Below are 16,534 nucleotides of genomic sequence, written 5' to 3'. Positions count from 1 at the left end.
AGTGGCCAAAGAGCTGCCTGGAGGACCAGCAAACAGGGTTGCTATGCAGAGGCAGGCAACGGCAAACCACCTCTATTCATCTCTTGCCTTGGAAGCCCTATGAGGGGTTGCCATAAGCTGGCTGCAACTTGATGGCACTTTCTACCAGGCTCAGCATTCTTTTTTGCTGAGCAGCTGACAAATAAAGCGCTTGGCAGTTTGGCAAGTTTTGAATAGTTTAAGAACATAAGAGAAGCCATGTTGGATCAGGCCAATGGCCCATCCAGTCCAACACTCTGTGTCACAAAGTGGACAAAACCCCCCACAAGTGCCATCAGGAGATCCATCAGCTGGGCCAAGACCCCAGAAGCCCTCACCCTGTTGCCCCTCCCAAGCACAAACTCCAAAGTCAGTTTACCTGACTATGGGGGAGCAGCCTTGCAATGTTGCTTTGTTTTGTTCTGGTAAGCCACTACTTGACAAAATGTACCTGGACAATGATTTGCTCATCAGTCTCTGCCCAGTAGGAACTCATTAGGCCACACCCTCTGACACCAGGCCAGCCGGAACTGTGTTCCTGTGCGTTCCAGTGCACCCCCTCCCCCTGTGTCTCTGTGGCCCTTTTCTGTGGGAGGAGAAGGAAGAGTCCTCCAAACCTCCCATCAACTTGAAAGCTAATGTTTCAAAGGAAGCGGGGGGGGGGTGGAGGGGTGGGGGGGGGAGCAAAGGGGACTCAGAAAATCAGGGTGACCCAGATTAAACACCTCAGAACAAACCCTTTCCTTTGGTTTAGTTTCTTAGGTCTCAGACCCTTACAGAATAGGGTCCATGACTAGATTTTGCTTGTCACGAGTGGCTTGGCCATTTACGCTGGCCGGAGATGACTTTTCTTTAATCAAAAGTATCTAAATCCCTTTCTAATCCCAAGTGCGAGCAAAGGGCTTCAGCCGAGAGTCTGACGCACACAGACGCTCTGATTCCCTTTCTTCTCCCCCCCCCCAACTCCCTTGGTCACATGTTACCTGTTTGGAGAAGAGGTATGGGAGAGGGGAGAGCAGGGAAATGGAGGGTGAACGGGCCCATGGACTCAGTTCTTGGGTCATGTCTAGTAGAAGACCCCACTGAACCCTTCTGTGTTTAAGCCACGATCAGAAACCAGATTGGCAGTTTTTGGAAAACTAAACAGAGGGCGCCTGAAAGGATTTCCATATTTATTTAGGGTATTAATGTATTCATTAGCTGCTCTGCCAATTAAAAAATGCTTGAGATATACTCTGGTTTCTCTTCAGATCAGGTAGCTCACTGTGATCTTTAAGTATCCAAGACTGAAAATGAGTCTCCAATACAGTAACAATGCTGTTGTTGCTGTTCATATATTTTAACAAAATTTAGAAAAAATACAGTGAAACAGCAGCAAAAATAAGCAGCCAATAAAAGCAGCAGATAACCCATGTTTTTTTTTTAAACGTATCAGGAGATGACCAGTGCAACATAGCGGTTAAACTTTCAGAGCAGGACCTGGGACAACTGCATTCAAATCCCCTTCTCTGCCATGAAAGCCCACCTGGGTCCATCCCAATCTCTCATTTTAGCCTACCACACAAGGTTGTTGTGAGGATAAGGTGGAGGAAGGGAAAATGGTACAGTAAGCTGTTTAGGATCCCAATTAGGGAGAAATGTGGGATTTAAAATAATATCGTCCCTTCCTAGGTAGCACTAATCAGATCTGGAAAGCGACCCTTGGTGGTGGGAAGTGGGAGGCTCTCCTTTGTTGGAGACTAGATGGCCGTCTGATAGCAGTGTAGATTCTGTGAATTTAGACAGAGCATGAGAGGGAATGTGGGAAGGGATGAGCCAGTGTTTGGCTTGCAGGGCCCTTTCTTACATGCCCAGGGTAATGCTAACCATGACTTGGGGGTCAGGAAAGGATTTTCCTCTGGGCCAGATTGGCTCAGGGTTTCTGGAGGTTTTTTTTGTCTCTGAGTATAGAGCAGGGGTCACTGGGGGAGTGTGTCTGGGGGTAGCTGTGAATTTCCTGTGTTGTGTGGGGGTTTGGACTAGATGACTCTTGGGGTCAGCAGTATTCAGGCACCATCTCTGATTTTGTATAGGAACAGCTGGATGCCTGACCTCTGTTCCTGATGGTAGATCTGAACTTGCAGTGGCAACAATCAGTAAGGTGATTGGAACAACTGATATCTGGTCTACGGGTGTTTCACATGCTAATCATGCCCACCAAAGCCCTAGGATGTCTGTGAGCCGCCCTGAGCCCGCCTTTTGGTGGGGGAGGGCGGGATATAAAAATAAAATTTATTTATTTATTTATTTATTTATTTATTTATTTAGGATTGCTAGAAAAAGTCAACATCTGGAATTGCCCTTAGGTATCTCCCCTTCTCCTCCTTGAAGACCAAAAAAGGAGGATTGACCTGCATACCTATAGGCTATGGAGATTATATATATATATATATATATATATATATATATATATATATATATATATATATATATATATATATATATATATATATATATATATATATATATATACACAAGAGACAGCTTAATTATATATATATATATATATATATATATATATATATATATATATATATATATATATATATAATTAAGCTGTCTCTTGTTGCCATAAAAATGAACTGAAGATTTCTGTAATTTATCTGCTCTAAAATGTGCAATTTAGCAAAATCTTTCCTTTGCCTGCTGGCAAAGAAGCTCAGATCTTCTGTGCACCTGAGATTTCTGCCAATTCCTAGTTTCAACAGGAGCAGAGGTCCAGACTCCATAGAGGAACACTGTTCTGTTCACACTCCTCCAGTATGGGGTGGCTTTCTCCCCCCTGATTATCCTCCCAAGAACATGTTTGCAATAAATTTCATTCTATTGAAAGATTAAGGTTATTGTGATTCACTAGCTTCACAAATAACACACACATACACACCCACCCAGGGCTTCTTTTGTAGAAAAAGCCCAGTAGGAACCCATTTTTCTATCAAGCCACACCCCCTGATACCAAACCAGCCAGAACTGCGTTCCTGTGCTTTCCTGCTCAAAAAAAGCCCTGCACACACCAATATCCAGGAAGCTGCAGTTAATCAGAATAAAGGCAAGGACTGTAGATCAGATTTGCAAAGAGGAGGCATTAAATCTCAGTCCCTCTCCACCAGAAGACCACCTAATAACTTGGTCATATGCATATTTACTTAGAAGCTAATTCAGTGGAACTTAGTATGGAACAGAAGAAGAAGAAGAGTTGGCTTTTATATCCCATTTTTCTCCACCGTAAGGAGTCTCAGAGCATCTTACAATTGCCTTCCCATCTACTCTCCACAACAGGGACCTTGTGAGTCAGGTGGGTCTGAGAGAGCACTGAGAGAAACTGTGACTGGTCCCAGGTCACCTAGCAGGCTTTATGTGGAGGAAGAGTAGGGATTCAAACCCTCTTCTTTAGATTAGAGGATGCTGCAATTAATCACTCCACCATGTTGCCAGCCTCTAGATGGGGACTGGAGATCTCCTGCTATTACACAACTGATTGGTTTAGAATAGGAAAAGGAGTTTGACAAGGATGTATATTGTCACCCTGCTTATTTAATTTATATGCAGAGTACATCATGCGGAATGCTGGCCTGGATGAAGCACAAGCCGGAATTAAGATTTCCAGGAAAAACATCAACAAACTAAGATATGCAGATGATACCACTCTAAAGAACCTCTTGTTGAGGGTGAAAGAGGAGAGCACAAAAGTAGGCTTGAAACTCAACATCAAAAAAACTAAGATCATGGCATCTGGCCCCATCACTCCTTGGCAAAAAATGGGAGGAGCTATACCAGGCCATAATCTTAAAGAACTCTAAAAAATTCTGGTCTATTGTATCAGGTGCCCATAGAGTTGAAGCCCCTTCTATGTCTGCCATTTCCCCCAATGTCTGGTATCAATATTTCTTCTCTATGTTCTCCCAAAGTAAACTATACACTTCTAGACCTTTCAAACTTTCTCAGGTAGATCTTCTGGAGTGGCCCTCTGTGACTTCTGATGAAGTTAAAGATCTAATTTTGCAATTGAAATCAGGTAAAGCAGCAGGACCAGATGTTATTCCCTCTGAAATCCTAAAGTTAGATCCAGATTGGTGGGCTACTCCGCTCGCATCTCTCTTTACTAGTATTGACAGAACTGGCATAATTCCTAAAGCCTGGCTTAATTCAATAGTGGTTCCAATTTATAAAAAAGGAGATCCCACCACTCCAAATAATTACAGGCCGATTAGTCTCCTATCCACCATTGGTAAATTATATTCTAAGTATCTGCTGAGGAAACTTGAACAATGGATGACACGAGAAAAAATTCTTGGTCCGGAACAGCTGGGTTTTTGTAAAGGCAAAACTACTCTTGATCACTGTAATACTTTGTCCCATCTAATGTCCAAATACACTATTGGGAAAAAGATGAAATTGTATGTAGCCTTTTTAGACTTAAAGGGAGCATTTGATTCAATTGACAGAGACCTGTTGTGGGATAAACTGGAACAAACAAGTATTGATAAAAGACTCTTTATGCTCATTAAAAAATTATATACTTTCAACTTTTGTCAAGTCAAATGCTCTTTATCAGGCAATCTTACGTCAAAAATCCCGTTAAGAAAGGGGGCTAAGCAAGGTTGTGTGTGGGCCCCCTTTCTGTTTAACCTCTTTCTTAATGATCTTGCTTCCTTTTTGTCAGATACTGACCATCATAGTCCAAAACTTGGTGCTAGACATGTTCCCTTACTGTTATATGTGGACGATACCATCTTACTATCTTGTTCCAGAATTGGATTAAAGCGTTTGCTTGTTCGCTGTATCACCTTCCTTAACAGCAATAAGCTCCTATGAACTATGACAAATCTAAAATTGTTGTTTTTTCCAAATCTTGGAAACCAACTAAATAGTCAATAGGCGGCAAAGAGATAGAACAAGTAAAATACTACAAATACCTAGGAATTCATTTTCAATATAACACACTTTGGACTAATCATCGTAACTGTATAATTAAGTCAGTCAATGTTAGCGTTGCAGCTATCCAGCGCTTCTTTTACAGCAGAGGCAATCAGTTTATCCCAGCCACACTAAAAACTTTAAGGCTAAAGTGATATCGCAGCTTTTATATGGGGTCCCAGTGTGGATCACAGCCTTGGATAATAACATTGAAGGTGTCCAATCAAAATTCCTACGGAAAATTCTGGGATTCCCAAAGTGTGTACCATATGCAGTTTTGTGTTTAGAAACAGGGACGAATCTTGTGGAAACACAAGCATGGCTAATGTCACTTAAATACTGGCTACGGCTACATTTGCACTCTGACTCAGAGTCATTTATATCAACTGCTCTCAGAATCTAATTTGTCAAATTGGCTAGTATTTATTGAGAAGAAAATAAAATCTATGGACATTGATTTAGATTCACTTCTTATGCTATCCTTAAAAGAAGCTTTTTTTGAAACTTAAGCTCAGAATTCTAGATATTGAAATGCAAATGTTATATAGCCAGGCCAACAAGTCCTGCTCCCCGCTGAATTTCGAACTTCCTCTCTCAGTAGGGAAATTAGCGTCGTATTTCTCCTCTCTGCAAGCTCCACAGCAACAGCGTGCGTTCTCGTTAACGAGATGTAATGCATTACCATTTGCTATCCTATTTGGTAGATTTAACAGGATTGAGTACTCTAATAGACACTGTCTTTGTAATTCCAAGTGTATTGAAACTATTTCCCATGTACTGAACTGTCCTCTTTATGATGATATTCGTTGTATATACCAGTACTTGAAAGATATCTTAGCAGATATGTTGGGCTGTGCTAATTCAGGCAAAGTCCACAAACTTTTAAATGACACTTGCGCTGAGGTAACTTTAAGGGTGGCTAGATTTCTCCAACAGGCCATGGAAATACGACAGAGAATGGTTCTGGAATGACCACATTTTATTTGTTTTAATTATTTAATTTGGCTAAACTCAATTCATATATATTTTACTTATTTTATGTATTTTAGCTCCCTATGTACTTTATAATCTTGGATTTTATATTACTTATATTGCTATTTTACCGCTAAATCTGTTTTATGCTGATAAAGGCTTGCTATTTGCTATTTGCTCCTTGGCAAATAGAAGGGGAAGACATGGAAGTAGTGACAGACTTCACATTTCTGGGATCCAAGATCACTGCAGATGGTGACTGTAGCCATGAAATTAAAAGATGTTCGCTCATTGGGAGGACAGCTATTGTGAACCTAGGCAGTATAATAAAAAGCAGAGATATCACCCTGCCAACAAAAGTCCGTATAGTCAAAGCGATGTAGTAATGTATGGCTGTGAGAGCTGGACCATAAGGAAGGTAGAGCGCAGAAGAATAGATGCTTTTGAGCTGTGGTGCTGAAGAAGAATCTTGAGAGTCCCTTGGACTGCAAGAAGATCAAATCAGTCAGTTCTAAGGGAAATCAACCCTGACTGTTCCCTGGAAGGCCAGATGCTGAAACTCAAATCCTTTGGCTACCAAATGAGAAGGGAGCACTCCCTGGAGAAGATCCTGATGCTGGGAAAGACAGAAGGCAAAAGAAGAAGGGGACGGCAAAAGATGAGATGGCTGCACAGTGTTACTGATGTAACTAACACAAATTTGAGCAGACTTCAGAGGATGGTGGAAGCAGGAGGGCCTGGCGTGACTTTGTCCATGGGGTCGCAAAGAGCTGGACTCGACTGTGTGACTGAACAACAACAACAAGAGATAAAATGGCTGCCTTGGAGCATGGGCTCCATAGCATTATACCCTGCTGAGGTCCCTCCATTTCCCAAGCCCTGCCCTCCCCATGATCTACTCCCACAAAATTCTCCAGGTCTTTCCCAACCCAGAGCTGGCAACTGTAGTATGGAAATACATGGTACCTTGGCTTTTGTTGGGCAAAATGGATGTGGTGGGAAAGGACACTTAATCCTAGTCAAGTCAAGTCTGCTGTCTCTGCTTCACTAATGCCACACTACGCTCCTCCAGCCACTTTTTCCATTTTCCAGTTGGCTTCTATTTTCAGAAGCCAATTATGAAGCGAAGTGTTCCATCTGCGCCTTGTGGCTAATAGCCACTCATGGACCTCTGCTCCATGTTTATCTAGTCCCCTCCTGAAGCTGTCTATGCTCATAGCTGTCACCTGTGGGAGTGAATTCCACATGTTAATTCTCTTTGGCTTATGTGCCTCTGCTTGTGAACCTATGTGAAACAAGATTTTGGACTAGATAGACTGTGGATCTGATCCAGCAAGGCTAGGGTTGCATCCTAACTTGTTCTGTCCAGTTGTGGAGAAAGAATAAATGGACAGCAGAATGAGCAAATCAAAGAATGGCTTGTGGTGTCTCCCCACCCGCCTTGAATATTTGACTGTAAAGGGTGGCTGTTCCAGGGTGATCTTGCCCAGCTGTCCCCCTCCTAACAATTAACAGTTCTGATAAAGCAGATACAGTCCTTTCCCTGGAAGCATAATGGGATCACTAGAAGAGATCTGGCCTTCTGGAGTATTAGCTATTTATGGTGGAGCTAGCTGATTAATGACAGCAATAATTTCACAGGATTAATTTGCCGTTTTACACTGAGCTCTTGAAACTGGTCTGCTAGAAGAAACACATCAAATTTATCCTAGAAAGCCCACAGAGAGGAAACTGGGAAGGGCCTGGAGGAAGTTTCCCTTTAAAAACTGGGTTCTGGGATACCGATGCAGAGGTGAGGAGTCTGGTGTGTTCTAAACTCATGGAATTTTGGGTCAGGGACAGCATCACTATTGGGACTGATTACCTTGCTGCCATGTGTTCTGGTTTCTCCGCCAGTCCTTCTTGGTCTGCACATTTACAAACAGATCATTTGGATCAAAACCATTGGAACTGGTTGTGCAGAAACTACTGTAACCTACTTCCTGAAATTCCATAACAAGATACATCAGGAGCAGGGATAGTTGTCCAGTTTTGTGATCCTGTCAAGACACTGAGCTAAGGTCTAGCTATGTATTACATTTTCCCCTAGGATTTTCCTGGGTCAGAAGAAGAGGTATGTTCTGAAGTTCTGTTGTTCCTAGGAACCATGGTGCATTGTGTGTGTGCATGTGTGTGTTAGAACATGCCTTTGTACTATTTTCTTCACTTGAAATGGCACTTGGGGAACTATTTGTTCCTCTATGGGAATGTAAATGCAGTTTTTTTTAGCACACATGCCCCAGTGGGGCAACTATCACCAATTTCAGTTCAGGAGCACAACATGGAGGAGATATAAGCTCTCCTCTCTTTGTGCGCCATGGTCCCAAACAAAATTGGGTCTGTGCATGTCTAGGAGATGCAGAACATCACCACACATCTCTGTATCCCACCAGGGTACATCCCTGGGGAAAATATTTACTTAGATCCTAAAATCCTGCAAGATTGGTGTGTGTGTGTGTTCCTAGCAGTGTGACTAATATGATAACCACATAATATAATAAGTTACCACTCTTGAGATCTGAGACCATCTCCCTTTGGTCTTCCATTCACCTGAATAAAGAGGACTCTTTGTTGTCCTGCCTACCTAGGGTTCTGACTGAACTTTGGGCTGGCAGATACAGGGAGGTTGGGGGTCATACCAAGGAAGTGCGGAGTTTTAGGTGGAAGTGATGTCAGTTCTAGTTGATGCTTTAAGAATTTCCCCTGATTTCTGTGATAAAGACCAGAAACTAGGAAAAATTCCTAGAGCACCACCATCAATGCCATCACTCCCATTTTTTCTCCTGCTCCTCAAATTATCAAGGGTGGGGAATCAAGTGCGGGGGATTGCCTGCTGCTTGTAGGCAAATGGTGATCCTATTCCCACCACCTCTCAGGCTAGTGACCAGGCCTCATTCTTGGCAGGAGTTCACAGGAGCGGAGCTCTGAAACCTCTAAATTTTATTGTGCTCTTTCTTTCTTACTCCCTCCTCCCCAATAATTGTTTCTGGGCTCCATTGTTCAAACCCCCTGAGAATTTTGCTGAACTTTAAGATTTGACAAACTTTCTAATATCTTTCCCCACAAAAAGGGAAAATAACCAAAACATATAAAGCAGACGGATGGAAATCTTCATCATGCCTGTGTGGCCACACAGGAGAAAATAATTTTAAAAGTATGATGGGAGCAGGGTTTTATTCTGACAATTTTAATTCAAGAAGCATGTTAAGGTAGATGCTGAGCTGATATAATTTAGTGCACCTTTCGGTGATGTCAGGGGTGTGTGGCATATGCAAATGAGTTGTGATAATGAGCTCTGGCAACTCTTTTTCTATGAAATGATCCCTGCTAGCGAGCATACATTAGAATGGGGTCAGAGAGCTGTGATCAATACAGGCAACTATCTTTGATTCCCCCCACTTGTCTGTGATTATCAAGGTCTGGTGTTTTCAGGATTTGTTTGTTTTTCAGAAAGGGAAATGATTCCCATCTACTCTGGATTCCTGGGTGATTTCAGCTAGGGCTGCTGTTGCACACCTGTTTTCTTGTGTTTGAGAATTAGACTTAAAAGCTTTACCATGGCCTTGATGTCCGGGGCTGTTTATAATTCGGGAAGGCGGTTCCGTTGCCCTGTCATAATTAATCAGCGCATGTGGCTGCTGCTTGTTCATTAATGGAACATCCAATTCTTTTTATCTCTGCACCTCTCCCCGGTCCAGGAAACAGGCATCCCAAGTAATTTGATTTGCCAGTTCAGAGCAGCTAATGCATGCACTAGAGATGAACAGATACCTGGAGATTTTCCATGACACCTATTTTGGACAATTCTGTTCTTTTTGCTTAAAATGTAAGCAGTCTACACTCCAGAAGGGTAGGGGAATGAGTGGAGGGAGAGATGATTAGATTTATAGGTTTTAAAAGGCAAGATTTGAAAGTGGAGCTGAAAAATAGAAGATGACACAAAATAGGGATCAGCCATCATTTCATCCACTTCCTCTGTTTCAGGTGATGTATCCATCAACTTCATTTCATGAGAAATACCAGAAAAACTCAGCCATTCTCTTCCCTCCAGCAGAAGAGAGCAAACATGGTCCCCAAGAGTGTCCAAGAAAAAAAAACACCACCTCTAGCAAAATGAGGGAGGGAGTCATAGTTCAGTGGTAGAGGATGTAATATGTAGGCCAAAAAATCTCACATTTAGTCCTGGGCATCTCTGCTTCAGAACTTCAAACCACAATACCCTGCATTACAGATACTTTAACGTTTTCCTCTGCAAGGGTGAAAAGAACTTTTTTCTGTGGACAAAAGGATTGAAAGCCATTATTTGTGTCATTTTCTCCCCCCAAAAGCAGGCTCATTGGCCACATTGAACCTCATCTTCCATGCTGACGCCCACTCACCCAGCCTCAACAGTTCACAATCCTCTCTGGTTCTCACCACCCTGAACAATTTAGTGTCATCTGCAAACTTGGCCACTTCACTGCTTACTCCCAACTCCAGATCATTAATGAACAAGTTAAAGCGCATGGGACCCAGTACTGAGCCCTGCGGTACTCCACTGCTTACTGTCCTCCACTGTGAAGACTGCTCATTTATACTCACTCTCTGCTTCCTATTAATTAGCCAGTTTTTGATCCACAAGAGGACTTGTCCTTTTACTCCATGACTCTTGAGCTTACTAAGGAGCCTTTGATGAGGAACTTTATCAAAAGCTTTCTGGAAGTCAAGGTAGACAACATCTATTGTGTCCCCTTTGTCCACATGTTTGTTCACCCCCTCAAAGAACGGTAACAGGTTAGTGAGGCAAGATCTTCCTTTATAGAACCCTTGCTGAGTCTTTCAGAACTCTTGGATGTATGCCATCTGGGCCTGGTGACTTATTAGTTTTTAATTTGTCTATCAGTTGTAGGACCTCCTCTCTTGTCACCTCAATCTGACTCAGGTCTTTCAATACCCCTTCCAAAATTAGCGGTTCTGGAGTGGGCAAACACTTCTCATCTTTCACAGTGGAGACAAAAAATGCATTCAGCTTCTTGGCCATTTCCCTATCCTCCTTCAGTAATCCTTTTACCCCTTGGTCATCCAAGGGCCCCGCTGCCTCCCTGGCTGGTTTCCTACTTCTGATATATTTGAAGAAATTTTTATTGTTGGTCTTTATATTTTTTGCAATATGCTCTTCATAGTTCTTTTTTGCCTGCCTGATCACAGTCTTGCATTTGATTTGCCACAGCCTGTGTTCCCTTTTATTAATCTCACTTGGACTAGCTTTCCACCACTTAAAGGAGTCCTTCTTTCCTTTTACAGTTTCCATTCCTTTGTTTGTTAACCATGCAGGCCTTCTCTTATACCTGTTTGTGCCTTTCCTAACTTGTGGTATATATTTTATCTGAGCTTCTAGGATAGTAGTTTTAAATAGTCTCCAAGCTTCCCCAAGGGTTTTGACTGTATTTACCTTTCCTTTCATTTCCTCTTCACATGCCTCCTCATCTCACATAATTTACCCCTTTTAAAGAGAAACGTGGTTGTGCTGGTCTTTTGGGGCAACACCCTATTTATACAAATGGTGAGATCAATAACATTATGGTCACTGCTCCCAAGCAGTGAGATCACTTTTACAACTCTCACCAAGTCTTGGGCATTACTTAGGACCAAATCCAGGATCGCCCCACCCCTGGTAGGTTCTGTGACCATCTGCTCCATAGCACAGTCATTGAGAGCATCTAGAAACTCAATCTCTTTCTCTCAACCTGAACACATATTGACCCAATCATTCTGTGGGTAGTTAAAATCACCTATTACAACACAGTTTTTACATTTAGCCGCTATCTTTAATCCTTCCATCATATTATAATCATTCTCTATCTTTTGATTTGGTGGATGATAACAAACCCCATAGTTAAATTTTCTTTTGGGCCCTCTATTCTGACTCAAAGCATTTCTAGAAGGGAATCTAATTCTTTGACCTCAGTCTTACTGGACTGTATTGTAAGCCAAAATGCCCTCAAAAGAGGTTGGGGAATTGACAGGTGGGCAACTTTGGCTCAAAAGGACCTAGAATCTATGTATACAGGATTCCACTGCCAGAAATTATTGCTAAATTTACCAAGGACACTAATTAAGTAAAACAATTATGAATTTATTACAGAAAAATATAGAACACACATACAAGACAATAGATACATATAACATACATACAGGCCTAATAAAAATAGAGAGAAATATATAGAGGTAACTTAAGGATGGACAAACAGGGTGATAATTACCGATTGTAGTCTTTGAGTAAGGCTCCAATGGCGACAAACTAGGGAGATGGGGGAAGGGACCCTCAACTGATCAGGAATCGGGGATGTATCTAAACAGCAGGAATGGGGTACTGCTAGATGCACATGTGCAGAATGTTGGGTCAGAGTCTACCTTGACCCCTAAGGGGGCAGGAGGTTCAGGGGCGGATGACAGGTGGTCAGCTGGTACATGACCTCAGAAAAAGGGGAGGCTCCACAATGACCATAAGGGCTGGACTTGTGCGGTAGCCAATGGCCAGTTTATTGGGGGCACCTGATTGGATACCCATACCTGGCCAATGAGCGGACCTGGCCCTAGGTACCTGATTGGGCTTCCAGGTAACAATGGGCAAGGCGGAGTTTCCAGTGTGACAGTTAGGGCAGGGCATGGGTGGAGGTATCGGCTGGAGGTGATTAAACAAGCTATCCAAACTTATCTGTAAGTGACAATAGAGGGTCAAATTAATACCTAAGGTGACACCTGATTTACACAATAACTATGGCTCTGAGTGAAGCTGTTCTTCCTCTTCTTTACTCCTCTTCTGGCACCATCCTTTGTCTTGGGTTCCGTTGGACAAAAGCTTAGGCAGTCTGGCAGGATCCACACCTAAGATAAGCTTGATTGCCTTATGCAGAAGTTGAAGCAGCTGTTGGATACGTGAGTCTCTTGCTTTGCTGTAATGGAGTCAGGAAAACAAGATGGATTCTGCTGGTGTTAGCCTTTGGTTCATGGAAACAGGCTGGAAACTGTTTGCCTGTACAGTTAATGGCGGCATGGCTTCTTCCACTACAATGGCCGAGATTGTGCATGCAAGGAGCGGCTGGAGGCTTGTCTGTAGTTCTGGCTAACACCCATCCAGAGATGTAGAATGCTGCTGCAAAGCTGAGGCTTATAGTATTCACATAAGCCTTAGAAACCGTGGGCAAAGTCCACTTCTTAGAGCAGATGTGTGTGAGTCAAAACTCCAGGCACCCTGGCAACCATACTGGTGATCATGATGTCCATGTGTATGAAAAGTAGGGGGCTTTTTCTTACAGTATACCCTCTCTGACATTAAATCCAGCTCTTCAACTGCAGACCAACAAAGCTGCCCACCACCCTGAGTATTTTGCATGTTTCGGTACATTCAATCTCAAACCTTGAAAAATGCAGAGGCAAGTTTGCATGTATATGCAAAAATACATGCGTTGTAACTTGCCTTGTTCAGACAACATAGTAATTGCATGTATCAGGAGGATCTATGCACCTGTGGGAAGCTCCCAGTCAACACTCCCTCTAAGCTGTGGAGTCTTGTGAGCAAAATTTCTATTGGCATTAAAGTTGTGAGTGAGTGATTTGGCTACTGCATACATTAGTTTGTTCTGGGGCCATTTGTTTTGAGCTAAGATGGGGAAGGTGGGGTATAAATTTAATAAAGTAAACTAAACTAAATTAAATGTGTGAGCTGAAGGCTAAAAAACTGTGAGCTAGCTCACACTAACTCAGCTTAGAGGGAACACTGCTCCCAGTGTGCCTGGATGCAATGTCTGAAAAGCTCTATTGTTTATTTAATTAAACCATGGCTTCATGCAATGTTTGACCTGAGCCATCTGTGCATGGATACAAACTCAGAAATTGCTAAGGGAGTCATCCTGTGTTAAGTGAAGTGCAAGGAACTGCTGAATCTCTCCTCTTGTCAAAATAATATACTGCACTAGTGGGATTTTGAGCTTAGATGCCCTCTAGCCATTGCAATCTGCCGGCTTCCTTAGAGGATGGAGAGCAGTCCCTTAACTGAGACTGTGCATTGTCCGTTCTGTTAGAAGCATCCCAGCCACGAACACACCAAGAACTCCTGTGATTACAAATTATTCAACTGGATTGCGCAAGGAATGAGTGCCAGATGCACGTGAGGACCAAAAGCAGTTCTTAGATTGAAAGATTTCCTCATCTCACCTTGAAAGGCTGATTCATTTATTGGCAAAAGAGCCGATATCCTCAGCCTCAAAAAGGGGGGGGCAGAATCAATAGGAGGAGCAGCTATGGAGAAGAGGCGGCAGCAGCGTTTCCCCCCTCCCCTGCTTCCATTTTTTTGGGGAGCGGGGGAAGAGGCTGGAAATTCTGGGGTCCCCCGCCAGGGCGGGAGGGTTGGGAAGCCTAATGAGCAGGGAAGAGGAACCAAACAGTCTGTCCAGGAAACAGGAAATGGAAAAGAACAGGGCAGTCTGGGAAGCAGGGAACAGAAGCCATAGCTCAAAATTAGGTGTATAGTTGCTCAGGCCAAGACCTAGGAACAAAGCAGTCTGTGCAGTCTGTACTTCTAGCTAACAAGCATTAATAACAAAGCAGGTCTCCAACCCGTGAGATTAAACCAGTTCAAACAAAATATCAGAAGGGAAGCAGAAGACCATTCCATTGTAATGCATGTAATAAATATATCATGCGGCCAGGGGGAGCGTGGATGGCACAGTGCTCACAAGTGAGCACACTGGAAGTATTTGTAGCCAGGACTGGCCCTAGACTGTCTGGCACCCTAGACAAGGCTAACTTCTGGCACCTGCCTCTGCACTAATAACCTCACAGAGTCACCGGGGGGGGCACCCAATTTGGCTCCCCCAGAAGGCCAGCACCCTAGGCAATCACCTAGTTTGCCTAGTGGCAAAGCCAGCCCTGTTTGTAGCCAAGGTCAGGCTAGGAGGAACTAATGCAGAGGCTGCTGGGAGATTCTTGATTGGATTTATGGAGGGTTAGTCTATCAATGGCTACTAGCCATGGTGACTGGGGGGAATTTCCACATTCATAGGCCTCTGAATCCAGAGCCAGGAGACAACATCAAGGGGAGGCTTCAGCCTCTATGCTTCTGCTGCTGGCTGTCCAGAGGAACTGGTTGGCCATTGTGTGACATAGGATGCTGGACTAGATGATTCACTGGTCTGATCTAGCAGCGCTCTTTTTATGTTCTTAACTGTGTGCCCCTCAACTTCCCCTCCTCCATCTTCTAGCAAGTTCTCCCACCATCCAGTATGTCCTATTCCTGCCATGCTGGGCAACACATGCAGCCTATAATATACCTTTTTACTTGTCAGTCAGGATGAGGGTACAAATTCAAGTTCCTGCTTCTAGAATCATACAGCAGAGAAGACAGGTGTGCTCAAAACATCACCCATTTATTGTCTAGGAGACACAGAGACAGAACTATCTGGTTTCAGAACAAAGCAGCTCATGCAGTCTGTACTTCTAGCTAACAAACAGTAATAACAATGCAGATCTCCAACCCATGGGATTAAATCAGCTCACATCAAAAGGGAAGTAGAAGACCTTTCTATTGTAATGCATGCAATAAATATATCATGCAGCCGGGGGGAGTGTGGGTGGCACAGTGCTCACAAATGAGCAGCTGGAGGAAGACGCACGGGCAGGTGGCAAGGGAGGCACATAGACTGGGGATTGGCAGGAGTGGGTTTCCCCCTGAAGTCTTGGACTCTGGTACTGCTTCATCTTTGGGGACCAGGAGAACCAACAGGACCAGCAGAAGAAAGTGGGCTGAAAAAGTGATGAGGCGATGTTACGAAGCTGCTTCCAGTTGCATAACTGGAAGTGACATCACTCATTTTGGGAGACTCTAGTAACCCCAAAAACTCAGTGGAGGTTTTGAATAGGAGGGGGAGATATCAGTGAAAATTGTCCCTCCACCACTCTTGCAGAAATCTTGGTGGAATCCAAATAGCCATAAAGTAACACTGTTAAGTGTTATCTTCCCATAGTAAATAATTTTTCTAACATAAGTCCCAAATATTCAAAACCATCACTCACTGGGCACACTGTGAATCATTCAGATTATAAATTTGGAGTGAGTGGGTTGTTTATAATCAGATTCTACCTGGGAGAATGTCTTTTTCATTACTGATATCAAGAAGAAGGAGAAAGAAGAGAAGAGGAGGAGAATAGATTTATACCCTGCCCTTTACTTGGAGTCTCAGAGCGGCTTACAAACTCCTTCTTTCCCTCCCCACAACAGACACCCTGTGAGGTAGGAGGGCTGAGAGAGCTCTTTTGAGGGCTGCTTTTGTGAGAGCAGCTCTTTTGAGAACTGTGACGGACCCAAGGTCACACAGCAAGTATATGTGGAGGAGTGGGGAATCAAAGCTGGTTCTCCCAGAATAGAGTCCATGCACTTAACCACTACACCAAACTGGCTCTCTGAGTACTGAGGATCAAGTGTAGATGCGCAGTTTGGGCAGAGAGTTTCCATGCAGGGCACATGCTGGTAGTCTGGAGGCTCAAAAGCATCCTTAACATGTTGCATAGG

Source organism: Heteronotia binoei, chromosome 1 (assembly GCF_032191835.1).
Source record: "Heteronotia binoei isolate CCM8104 ecotype False Entrance Well chromosome 1, APGP_CSIRO_Hbin_v1, whole genome shotgun sequence".
NCBI lineage: Eukaryota > Metazoa > Chordata > Lepidosauria > Squamata > Gekkonidae > Heteronotia > Heteronotia binoei.
Note: the sequence above shows the minus strand (reverse complement) of the source record.